General features: G+C 38.0%; 1 long non-coding RNA gene across 1 annotated transcript; it reads right to left on the reverse strand.

The window, feature by feature from the left end:
- Window positions 1–7,014: 7,014 nt before the first annotated feature.
- Window positions 7,015–7,347, reverse strand: LOC148593963 (uncharacterized). The gene is made up of 2 exons (XR_015913604.1): window positions 7,298–7,347; window positions 7,015–7,064 (listed from the first exon to the last, which is right to left on the reverse strand). It is a non-coding gene; the product is annotated as an uncharacterized LOC148593963 (long non-coding RNA).
- Window positions 7,348–12,185: the final 4,838 nt, after the last annotated feature.

Consider the following 12,185-nt stretch of genomic DNA (forward strand, 5'->3'; position numbering starts at 1 on the left):
CATGTTTTGAGAGAGCAGAGGCAGTTCAGGATTAGTCCTTGTTAGGTACCTTAGGATGATCCCAAATGATCCAGGAATCCGGGAACTTCCTCTAGGAACTCTCTCTTTGCAAGTAAACCCTTCAGATACCCAGAAACCGGACACATGAAACTCAAATATCAGAACACAGACTACGTAATATCTGTTAATAGTTGCAAGCATAAATGACAATTAATATGGACGGAGGGGTTATAATGACCACGATCTTATATGGAGGCTATCATGACGACCAAGCACCCGGGTGCAGAAAATCTCATGGCAGAGGGCTCCAGAGGCTGTTTTGTCTGGGAAAGTTGCCCTGTTGCAGAAAGTCAGCCTGAAATAACATAGCATCATAGTCTGTTTTCCAAAAATCCTCAGATTTAGACAGTTGGCCCTTGAAATCCCAGAAGAGAAAAGAATTAGCAGCATAGCTCTGCAAAGGCATGGTGGGACAAGAAGAAATATTGGGTCCTATTTGAAGCTGTATTTCACAAAACAGATTTGATATGTAGAGGAGGAAGAACCCAACCTGAACAAAGAACCACTTTGCAAACTTCCCTTCTTGAACTGCAAAGTGCTGACTTCTTGCATGGTACACTTTGTGGTCTCACTTTTGTCCCCTGAGCCTTACTCAAAATAAGTCAAACTTCAGGTCTGATGCCAAGACAGAAATACATTAGGACTGCTTCATTCCGTCTGCCTAGGATACCACGATGGAGCTCACACACTGACGCTAGTTATAGCTGCCACTGTAAATTTCAGGCAGTAAATTTTGCACTTCGTGTATGTGCATTATGAAGACATATCGTGTATATGATGTATGACATAAATGATTGAAACTGGTTGAATTTGTGGGGCTTATTTGCTTATAGAGGGGAACGATGGGAGAGGGGAGTAATAGCTAAAATCAAAAGAAATCTCTGGATATATATTTTTCATTTCAGTGAGTGTAAGTCATGCTTTTCTCCTCCCTTCCCCGATCCTTCCCCAAATTTGAACAGCCAGAGGAATACATCATAGAGAACAGATCTTGACATATCCACTCAAATCCACACTTTTGAACATTTCTCATTTTGGGGGTAAGAAGAGTTGGAATGATCTATTCAATTTCAGAACATTCATGGACATAGGACAATCATATCCTTGTGTCTGTGGTAGGAGGCATCAAAATTAATTCTAAAAAAATACTAAAATTCTTTTTGTGTGAAAACACAGAAGATAAATTTAGAGAATTATACTGTCCTGGTTTTCTGACTTGTAACTTTGTTCTGAAACCAAGCCCTAACATTTTCCTTTTGAAAATGTCCATTATTTCTCTAATGAGCAGGATCTCTACTTCACCATTCCTCTGAGCAAGGGCAAGAGAGTAAGACCTGTGGATGACCATGGCTTTTATCTAAAGCCTGATCTCCTACCACACACATATCCTGCAAAATATATACTGCTATTTTTTTCATCCTAGTGTATGCTTCGTATAGTCTGCTATACCAATATAGTTCCCTGACCAATACATGATGATATAATTTAAATAGTAAAGAAGCTATCATGTCACCGATTTCCTAGCAATCTAGTTATGCTTATGTCTTACTGCGACTTATGGACACATTGCCAGCTCCTCCAAAGACAAGGAAATCTGGAAGTGAAGATTTAAGTAGATGCATTGCACAGTTTCTGGCTTAATTAAGCCATTAAGATTTTTTAGGGGTTTAAGCACAAGCAATTTGAATGCACAATTCAGTAGGCCTGTTGGCTAGCCTTGCACTTCGCTTGTTCTGAGGTGAAACAGATTGTGAGGGGGAAGACAGCTGTGAGAACATCCTGTAGAGTCAAACTGAGCCAGTCCCTAATTTACATTGTGGCTTCAGAGATGAATTAATTAGACTTTCCTAGCTTGAAGTTGCCAAAAAGCTCCTAGACCCATGCTGGGCAGATACACCATGTTTGGCATGGAATTGGCACTATGGAGCAAGGAGGTATTCATTTGACTGCTCACAAAGATTATCTATAGTCTCCTAAAAATGAAAGGAACCAGGAGGGACTTGGCTGTTACTAACTGGTCTGTTGGGAAGTGGTGAATTGATCTTTGTGCCTTTGGGGTTGTAGTATATCAGCTGCTCTCAGAGCATGGGTAAAACAAGGGAAGAAGATGTGGTTCTCTGCATCGTTAAGGTACAGCTCACTGGGGATAATGTGCAGAACTGAGACATGTTACAATGAGAAGCAGAATCTATATCCACCTATCTGAGTAAGAACAAAACAGGAGAAGTTTCTGTGTGTATATGGAAAGAATGAAGAACATACAATAAAGCAGTGGGAAAACTTGCATTTTTTTTTTCCCTATGTAACTAATGTAACTAATTATACTTCTTCTGGTATCAAAATGAAGATTTCATTTCTGACAAAGTGAAGAGCAGGAAAGTAAGTGAAGGTCTAATTTACTTTCATAAACTTTACCTGTATGTGTAGCTTAGAAACACACATTGCTTTAAGCACACATCTTGCTTTAAAAGATCTCTTTTTTTTTTCCTTCTCCTGTCCCCTTTATATGCATTTGGCCTGGAAATATAATATAATAGGAAAAGCAAAAAGGATTCACCCTTGCTTTAGCTTGTCAACAGTGAGGAAAGCAAAACTGATATCCTTTCTCTAAAAGTTAACACTTGTTCATCATGAACTTCTAAAACTGCCTCCAAAATTGCTTTTTCTGTTTTCTGTGCCAGCCCACAAAATAAAGGACATTCATGGAAATGCCATAGAGCTCCCGCCTCGAGTACGAGACAAAGAAACTGGATGTATTTCTATCATACAAGACTATAGTTGGTCTAATGTAGTTGGTCTAACTTTTTAAATTGTGAATGACTTCCACTAAGAATGAGCATTAAGCTATCTCCTGTTACGACTTGCGCTTCTTTTTTGTTTTCCCTTCTAATTTATCCTCAAAGCTCCAACCAGACCAGAAAGTCAAGGTTTCATTTTTGACCTAAAAATCAGCTAGTGACAGTATTTGTTTATTTTCAATTACTTTAAACTTCCAGGTTTCAACTCAGCAGAAACACTTAGGAGTCGTGTCCCCTTCCTATTATTAGGACTAGACAGGCTTGCAGTGAAAATGCAAACTGGGCAGCAATTGATTTCTGCTAATAGTCACAATACTAATGAACCATCTCTGATTTTATTATAGTGATCTAAGTCAAGTTGAATCACCACTCCTTCTAATACCCTTGGAAATAGGTATTTTTCCATGTTCCTCCTCCAAAAACAAACATCATAAGCACTGGCATTGGCAGAACTGCTGCCGTGGCACATTCATTACATAACCATGTGTCTTCTCTACAGTTGGAGACTATTTCTGTTACATGTGTGTGTTTTTCTCCAAGATTCTTCTTATTTTTAAACACACTGCATAAAACTACTCAACTTTTCTCCCAAATGTTTGTTCCCTGGCAACTGCTGAGTTTTCATCAGCGGTTTTAAGCCAGAAAATCAGCTAAAACCAATGAGCTCAGTGATGGATAACAGAAGCAACTGGTTGTTCTGGCAGGTCCAGCCAAGCAGCTCTGTTAACAACTGTTGAGAGAGCCGACTCCAATTTTCCTTTTTTACAAAGGAACTCTTAAACAGGGCTGTGTGCGTGGGTAGTGTTGTGACCAAGGAAGCATTAAAGGAGAAGGAAGTCTGACACAGGGCACACTAAGATCTGGCTGCTGGACATGCAAGACCTTTCTGAACGCCAGCTACCGGCAAGGATCACAGCTGGCTACAGGAAGCTCATGGGATTACCTAGGTGTTTTGGGGATCACTGAGCTTTATGCTTGTCTGTATGACATTTTATTTGTCAGAGAGCAGGCAGAAAAGCATCATGAGATGAAAAAAATATATATTTTCTCATGATAGTGTTGATAAGAAGTAAGCATTTGTATGCAATCAGTTCTCACAAGAGAAGAATTTCTCTTTACAATATGATGGTTGGAGACATCCGAGGTTTAGAAACCAGAGAAAGTATGATCTTTTTGGTTATATTGCTTACTAATTTAGCCCTCCAAAACTTTTCAATCTAAATGCATCCGATACAACCATTTCTTCCAAAATATAGCACCTAAATAGTAAAATCAGTAAGGAAAGAAAGTCCTATTTTTGCAGCACAAGGTGAATATTGAGTAGATTTGACTTCTGCTTTCCTAATCTTTGTTATATCTGTAAAACACACTTGACTATTTTTTCTTATCTTTTGCCTTGCATAGTCAAACAGTGAGCTTTCTGAGAAAGGGATTGACATTTTTTTTCTGCACATTTGTCACCAAATATTTATCTGAGTTTTGGGCTGGAATTTGAGATGTTCCTACCACGGAAATGATTTTTAAGTGTGCTGTATTTCTTCTAATTGCCACCAATAAATAGACTGTTCTTGGATGAAGACTTGGTCGCTTGCATCACTAATTAAACTGCTGCTGAACTCTTACCTGGGAACTAAGAGAATTCCTCCTCAGAGATTTGCTTTAAATAGCAATGGCAGCCTGTCTCGTAAGCCACAAGGGTAAACATGTATTGCTTTGATGCTGCCAAGATTTGCCCCCTCCTGCTTAGCTTACTAAGACAGTTATGTATAGAATTAGCAATTATTTGTTAAGATACTATCTTTTTTCTTTAACAAGCCAATTATTCCATTGATGAAGACTGAGTACAAAATGCCACCTGTTAAACAGAACAGAGTAGGCAGGGAAGACCATTCACAATTGTCAAGGCTGCCAATGTTTGTTTATGCATTAAAAAGCTCTCACCTTTGTGGCTTTTATGTTTCTATACCCATTGAATTTTATTTTCTTAATAATCAAGTTACAGCCGTTCCAAACAACTCTCCCTAGTGGGTGCTCTGAAGTAATTTTCCCATATTCCCACTTGCTATACATAAGTATTTGTTCTGAATTATGTCATGAAAATGAGTTTTAATTTGAGCTACATGAGTTGATGGATTCCCTCAAACACAAATGAAGTAGGTTAATGAGGCCGTTTTTTTAAGTGGAGGAGTACTGGAATTTTGGGTAGGAAAAGGTGGCTAATAACCTAACTCAGAATACTGCAATTAACTCGCACTATAGCGCCAGAGGGACACGCTCCCAGATATTACACAATTACCGTATTACAAGCTCCTTGGGCAAATGGAAGCCGATTCTTTTACAAAATCAGAATAATATTAAAGACTAATAATAGAATGTAATAAATTATGTAAAAGAGCTTTTTATCAACACCCTAACAGTTGCACTCTTTTTGAACAGGATCTTAGTCCCACTGACTGTTCATAAACTACATATCCATGTGTGTAAGGTGCAAAGCCGCTGTATTTTTGGCTTTTATGTGTTTCCTTTTATTTACATCTCAGCATCCTCTTCTGAATACTTAGTAATTTTTTTCATTTTTTTTTTCAAAAAGCCATATGAGGGTATTTACAGCCTCATTTAATCAACTAGCACTTCTTTATTTTCAGTAAAAAAACTTTCTTTGAGAACAGACTTTTTCAGATAAGTAATCAAAGAAATCACCTAACTGGCTTATTTGCGCTCTCTTTGTTGTTATACCACACGTCCATTTATCCACATGCAGGTTTTGTTCAGTTTCCATAGGGACCTTCAGCACAAACTGATCCAAAGTCTACAGAGGGTGTTGCTGGTACCTCTGTGTCAGTATTATGGATCAGCTACAGTCACCCACTATCACAGAGGTTCTAATTATCACACGGCTTCAAAGCGGCTCACACGGTGCTTCTCCTCTGGGAAGCAGGTCTTTTAAAATGATCAAGCCAGTTTCCTACCCAGATTTCAACAAGGCTTCCAGAACATGAAGCTGACCAGCAGATTTCAATCTAAGAGGATAAGGATGAGCTCCTACCTAAGCCAATCTTAGCCTACCTTAGCCAATCACATGAAAGCTTGTGAAATTTCCAGTAAAGCAAATATAGCAAATATAATTTTCTTTGACTTGGACAGGCTTCTGCAATACATTGAAGATCACTGAGGGCCATTAGCAGTAAAAGAAATGGGTAGTGCTTGCCAAAATCTGGCAGAATTAGGCTGCAATTCAAATCAGAAAAACCCAGCTGCTAAAAGGAAAACTGGAAAGAGAAAGAACTCGAGACAGTCACAGGTAAGTTAGAGATCCCTGTACACATAGTTAAAAGAAAATCTTCCTGACTGGCAAACTTTAAAGAGAATTGCTCAGTGATTGTTCATCCTAGTGAAAAATTTTGCCCCAGGCTGTAATCCTTCCAAGATCTTTAGCAACACATGTGTCAATCTCACAAATTAAAGAGGCCTGGGGCAAACGTGTCTTATACGCTTGATGGGACAGAAAGTTTGAAGTTTACCTCAGACTTTTATTGTTTTGGTCAGCTTCATTTCATTTTTTCATGTTTGCAAGTTTTCCTTCTACTCTTCATTCCTCATTTTCACCCTGACAATAGATTGGGTGTTTATGCTCTAACAAACTCAAACAGATTCAGAGCTACAGGGAAAAAAAAGCCTATCAGCCATAAAATCTGTCTACTGTCTGCATACTGTGTTTTATCCAACTTCTGCAAATTTCACATCTGTTCATGTCACTAACAAAAAAGGTTAGATTGGTATAATCATTTCAAAGTTTTTATTCCCTTTAGAAATCTAGAAATTACTGTACAATATGACAGTTTTCAGTTCATTCACTTGTGCTGTTTGAGATCATTCATCTATCACAAAGCTCAGAGAGTTCTCATTGCCCCAATTGTTGAAGATGAAGACGGAATGACTGGATGCCACAGCAATCTCCACCAAAAGTCCACTTAAATACACAAAAGCTTGTCACAGCAAAATCCCATTTCTTTCTAATTGAAGTAAGTGCTATATAATTTCAGTAGTTTAATGATCAAACCCTAAATCTTACCTGTGGATAGGGGAACGGAATAGGTGAATCTGAGGTCCCTTGCAGTCCTTTTTCTTACAGCATTCTAGGAGTTACATGTACTTCAAGGAGAGGCAGCTTGACTGTTGTCTTTTGAGCTTTTTATAGGAGGTTGACTAGAAAATAAAAAGAGTTTTGGAATAAAAAACTAGCTGATAAACTTAAGAGTACTTTAGGTTTCATCCTGGATTTATACTGATAAATCGCTGTTCAATTCTAATTTTTAGATAAGCCTGGGGAGATTGAAAGACGAACAAAAATGGAACATATTCTTATGCACAAAGGGCATAAGATTTTCTAAGTTTAATTTCTTTAGGAATGCATAAAGACTGGTTTAGTTTCTGCTGACCTGTTCAGATCTTGGTCCTGAGTGCCTTGATTTTAAAAAGTAACATTATAATAAAAACTGATGAAGAGAAAAAAGAGAAGTTGACACTCCAGTTCAGGGATCCAGTAGAGTTAATGGAGCTGACAGTGACTTGCATCAGATGGAGCTAGTACTTTCGACAGGCAGAACAGATGTCTGTGTTGAACTGCAAATTCATCAAGGTTTATCGCATCCTTAAATACATTAATGCAAATTTTGACCTGGAGGAGTCTGAACTGGCTGACTCATCCCACTTCTACCTAACCAGAGCAATCCATAAGTCACTCCATGAACAAATTTGGTGTAAAACAATTATTAATGTACAGTATCTGGCTTAGTTTCACATCGGTGCACTGTAACTGAAGAGGACTGACTGGCAGCTGAAAACAGAGCAAACTTTGTGAACTGATTTATGTTATTGCTATAACTCCACTAAAACCAGAGCTGTTGTCTTTCACTACAGGCATCAGAAGCAAATTTTATTTCTTCAGTGTAACTCCTGGCACCCCACACAATTCCTATTATCACATCTTAGCTCTCTCTTCTCAGCTCAAGATGCAACTCAATAGCAGTCAGACTGGCTTTCAGAGAATGCCCTTCACTCCCTCCAGATGCATTAATAGCCACCACCTGGCCTAAACGTCTTTGCAGAGTTGCATTTTTATTGGCAGATTTTTAATTGCTTCTCTTCCCACATTATTTCTGGTGATAAAATATTGATGGTGGAAGTTTTTTTTTTTTTTTTTTTTTTTTTTCTCTCTCAAGTATATGTGAAATACCTCTTATTTTCTTTTAATGTAACTTGAACTTTTGAAAACATAATTCACTGTGCAACGGGCATTTTTTCTTCCTGGAAGTAAAAGCTTCACTGCCTTTGCAGTCTGCAGCCTTTGAGCCCTCTGTCAGACCTCTCTGCTCTGTAGAACGTATTTGTCGTGGGCCAATGGCTTCTCACCATGGCCTGAAAATAAACTACAGTCTATTCTTGGCTACCTGGGTTGGAAGAGCAGAACTTTGTTTTGATTAAACTAAGTCTACAACTTGGGAAGTAACATCTCTTGAAAGTATTGGCAGGGCAAATTCAGGACCCAGATTCAGAGCAGCCTTGACTTTTAGGGGAAAGCTTGGATTTATATCCAAACTTATTTACTGGGAAAAGAGTTTATTTAGTGCTAGCTAGTATTTTTTTATGAAACATAGTTTAAAGCAATGAAAGACTTTTGATGAGCAAACACTTGACTGTTCTATCAGGGCAAACGGAGGAGAAGCGTGCTACAGAATGGAGAGCAAATAACCAAAAGTTTTCCTGCTTAGAAACCTAAAGCTCTGAATGCATTTATTAAAACTGACGTCCACAAGCATCCTACCCAGTAAGGCTGTCCGGATTAGCTCTTTTTTAGCAGGACTGAGCCCATCCATTCACACATCCAGCTTCACTCCTGCCCAGAGAGCGAACTTGACACTGTCTCCAAACTGCCACCTGCCAGCACCGAGGAGGACGCCGGTCCAAGTGGCTGTGTGTTGAGTAAGAACATAGATAGATTCACTAGTAAGAAGCACTAGTGAGAAGATGGAAGCACTTTATAGAGCACCTATCCCAGCCTGAATTCAAAATTGGGTTAAACTACAAAACTAGGCAACTTTTCTCACCCTTAAAATACAGTATCTAATCAGCTGGTATAAAGGCTTTTACAATTATAAAATTATCTTTTTATGCCTCCTCTTTGTTTATAATAGCTCCCAATGGTTAAGACCTAAACCACTGAGCAAAGTTGGTGTTTTTGTAAAATTCTTTAGTGTGACCCCACCTGATGCTGGAAAACTTTCTTAGAATATTTGAGTCAGGGAGAAACAGTAACTTCTACCATTTCTTTATGCCTCAAGCCTCTCATCAAGAAACATAATATTGTATTTAACTACTATTTTACTACCTACTTTCTATTTAGCTACTCTTGAATTTAACACAAAGATAAAACATAATTCTTCAAAGAAAAGATTTTCTGAAAAAATATTATATCTTTTTTTTCTTAATTTTAAAGCCTTGAAACTTTCTTTGGTTCACTCCTTTTTATAATTTTTATTTCAGTAATGTGGCACAGTATAGATTTTTGTAAAGGCTGGTACTGGTAAAGCAGGGAAAGTCACCATCCTATCTCACTGTCTGTTGTGTAGCTGATTGTGAAGGTGGAAATCAATATACAATAAAAGTGGTGCATGGTGAAATTAAATTGTAATGATTGATTTTTGCCCCAAGATCATTAGATTCTCCCCAAAAGTCTCTGTGACTGGCTTTGGAGAGATGTTTACTCTTCACTTATTTTTTTTTGGTTCTGTTTTGATTGCTTTTTCATTTTTTTTTTCTTTTGAGTCTTTTTTTTTAAGAGAGAAAGACATTACACATGCAGAAAACAAATGCTGGAAAGCAGTGTATTTCAGAAGCATCGTCATTGTAAACACAGTGTACTTAAATGGATGGCTATCCTTTTAATCTCTGAACAAACATGTTTAGCCATTTAAAATCCCCCCTCCACCCCCTGGAAAATGAGTGAGTGCAGACGATTAGTGCAGTGTTGTTTGGCTTCAGAAAATTTTCAGTGTCACTCTGACTTGAGGCAGAGCTGGCATGGGGCTTATTGTGAATCTCCTTGCAAGACAAGAAAAACACTATATTCATCCTTTAGCACCTCGCTCTGCTCAGATCCTTCACAGCCCCTACCTACACGGGTGCCAAGAAGAGGTTTCTGAATGGAATCACATTCTTCATTCACACTCTAGCCTAGATCAGGGGAAAATGAATGACTCTGCCACAGGATAATTCAAGGAAAAGTCTAATGTGAAATAATGAAAATGAAAATTGAAAATATCTTGCTAACCATATAAACCAAGAGGCCTTCTCTGTAGTTTTACAGTTAATATGTGAACATACCAGCTGTGCGGAATAAATAATGGGAAATTCGTATATATTACTCTTTAAAGAGAGTGGGAACATTGCTGAATCTGAGTTATGATAGTAGGAATAATATTTAATATTTTAATATTGTACACTGTGCTAACTCTGTGCTTGTTTTTGTGTATGTACGCCACCGTACTACCACAACCTAAAATTCAAATAAACTCCATTTCATTAACTCTGCCATATTTCTATGGCACCTCAATAATTGAAGATTTATGCTTGTCTGAAGTTCCTAATGCATTAGGTATTGAGTGTTTACTTTACAAAACCCAAAACATAGCTCTGAAATATCAAGTAGGGAAACATTCAGTTAATGTGTGTATGGGAGCGGGGCAAGGGTTGATGGCCAGACCTATGTCTGAAATTGAAAATTTCCAGGGAGCACATTTTTTTTTCCCCTCAATCCTGTTTCCATATTCCTTTTCTTCCATTTTCAGCGTCATGATGAAAGAGGGAGAGGAAAATGGGGGAAAAATGGTAGATAAAATATGGGCTGTATCTCCCTTCATCATCACCACATTTTTTAAAATTATATCTTCATAGGCAAATAATCATGGAAGTAACTGAATGAACTAATGACTATTGCATTTCACAGCTACCATAAACATCTTTGAAAATCAGAAGCACATTTTGTAAAAAAGCTGTCATTATTCAATCTGTTCTATTTGAAGTCCATGAGAAAACATAAATGTTCACAGATAAAAAACGGAGGTTCAGTGATTCCTCTCTGATGTCACTAGAGTTACATGGCTGTGACTCATCATAGCTTTTTGACCACGACAAAGATTAAGCTTTACAATTTGAAATATTTTCTGCTCTTTTTTATGGGTTTTTCTAGCCAAAAACAGGAGGCCTTTATCCTTTTGATGACAGTAAAAACTGAAATGAGATAGGAGGAAAAATATAGCAGAAATGCTACACTTAAGTTAGACCTAGATTGGCTTTGATGAAGTCTAAATAACTGGGTGTATTCCATAGGCCATCTTTACTCCATGGACCACTCCAGCCCTATCATTTCCTTGTAGGTCATATACAGCTAGCAAAGCTGTTGAGACTGTGCAAAGGCACCAGCATAAGAGTAGGTCCTCTAAACTCAAGATATACAAACACTCCCCACTTTTAAGCAGAAGAAAAAAGAAACAACAGCTGTAAAAAGATGCAGGAAAATATCCTATTGCAAAGATTTTCGAGTGTCCTGGAACTCACCTGAAGACAAAATATTAGTAAGGAAAATCTTGCTATCTTTTATCCATATGACTTAGTATGTCTGACACTTCAAGCGGCAGAACTTTCCATGTAAATCCTCACTTTCCTCCTCTATGTGCACGCAGACAGTACACGCTTTCGATTAGAGCACCATCATAAGAAACAAAAGCTGCATTTCTATTCCTAGTTGTGCTGTCAGCTCGTTGTGTTACTACCAGGTTTTACAAAATCTAGTTCTTTGGAATCAAAATGTAGGTTTACATTACTGCATGTTTCTGGATTATGAGATATCCACTGCGATTCTTGGTAGACTGAGGATCCTTTTCCTGCCTGTCACTAATACAAACTAAAATGTATTATCCTAGAGGCTTTTAATTGGCCTATGCATGATAGTTCGTTGAACCATGCTTGTTCAGTAATGTATCAGAGTCATGCTGCCGTGCTAATAGGGCCTTGATTTCTTGGTAAGTTCTGAGCTGTTATGTATTTAATACTGATTTCACTTTGTTGAGAAGATCAAGCATCTTCAGTGCTTCCAGTTTATAAATGAGCAATCATTTTCACCAGTGGGAATAACAGGCAGTTCCAACAGTTTATGCCCATTGCTTCACCAGTGCCAAGGTTATGAAGGCCCTGGGGTTCAGTTTGTCAGAGATTAGAATAGGGATGTTAGTATCTAGTTGCATCCTAGGGGCAGTTGTGATCTGCAGC

The sequence above is a fragment of the Tinamus guttatus genome, unplaced genomic scaffold (assembly GCF_059628265.1).
Source record: "Tinamus guttatus ecotype Peru unplaced genomic scaffold, ASM5962826v1 Tinamus_guttatus_pri_ptg000314l, whole genome shotgun sequence".
Taxonomy (NCBI): domain Eukaryota; kingdom Metazoa; phylum Chordata; class Aves; order Tinamiformes; family Tinamidae; genus Tinamus; species Tinamus guttatus.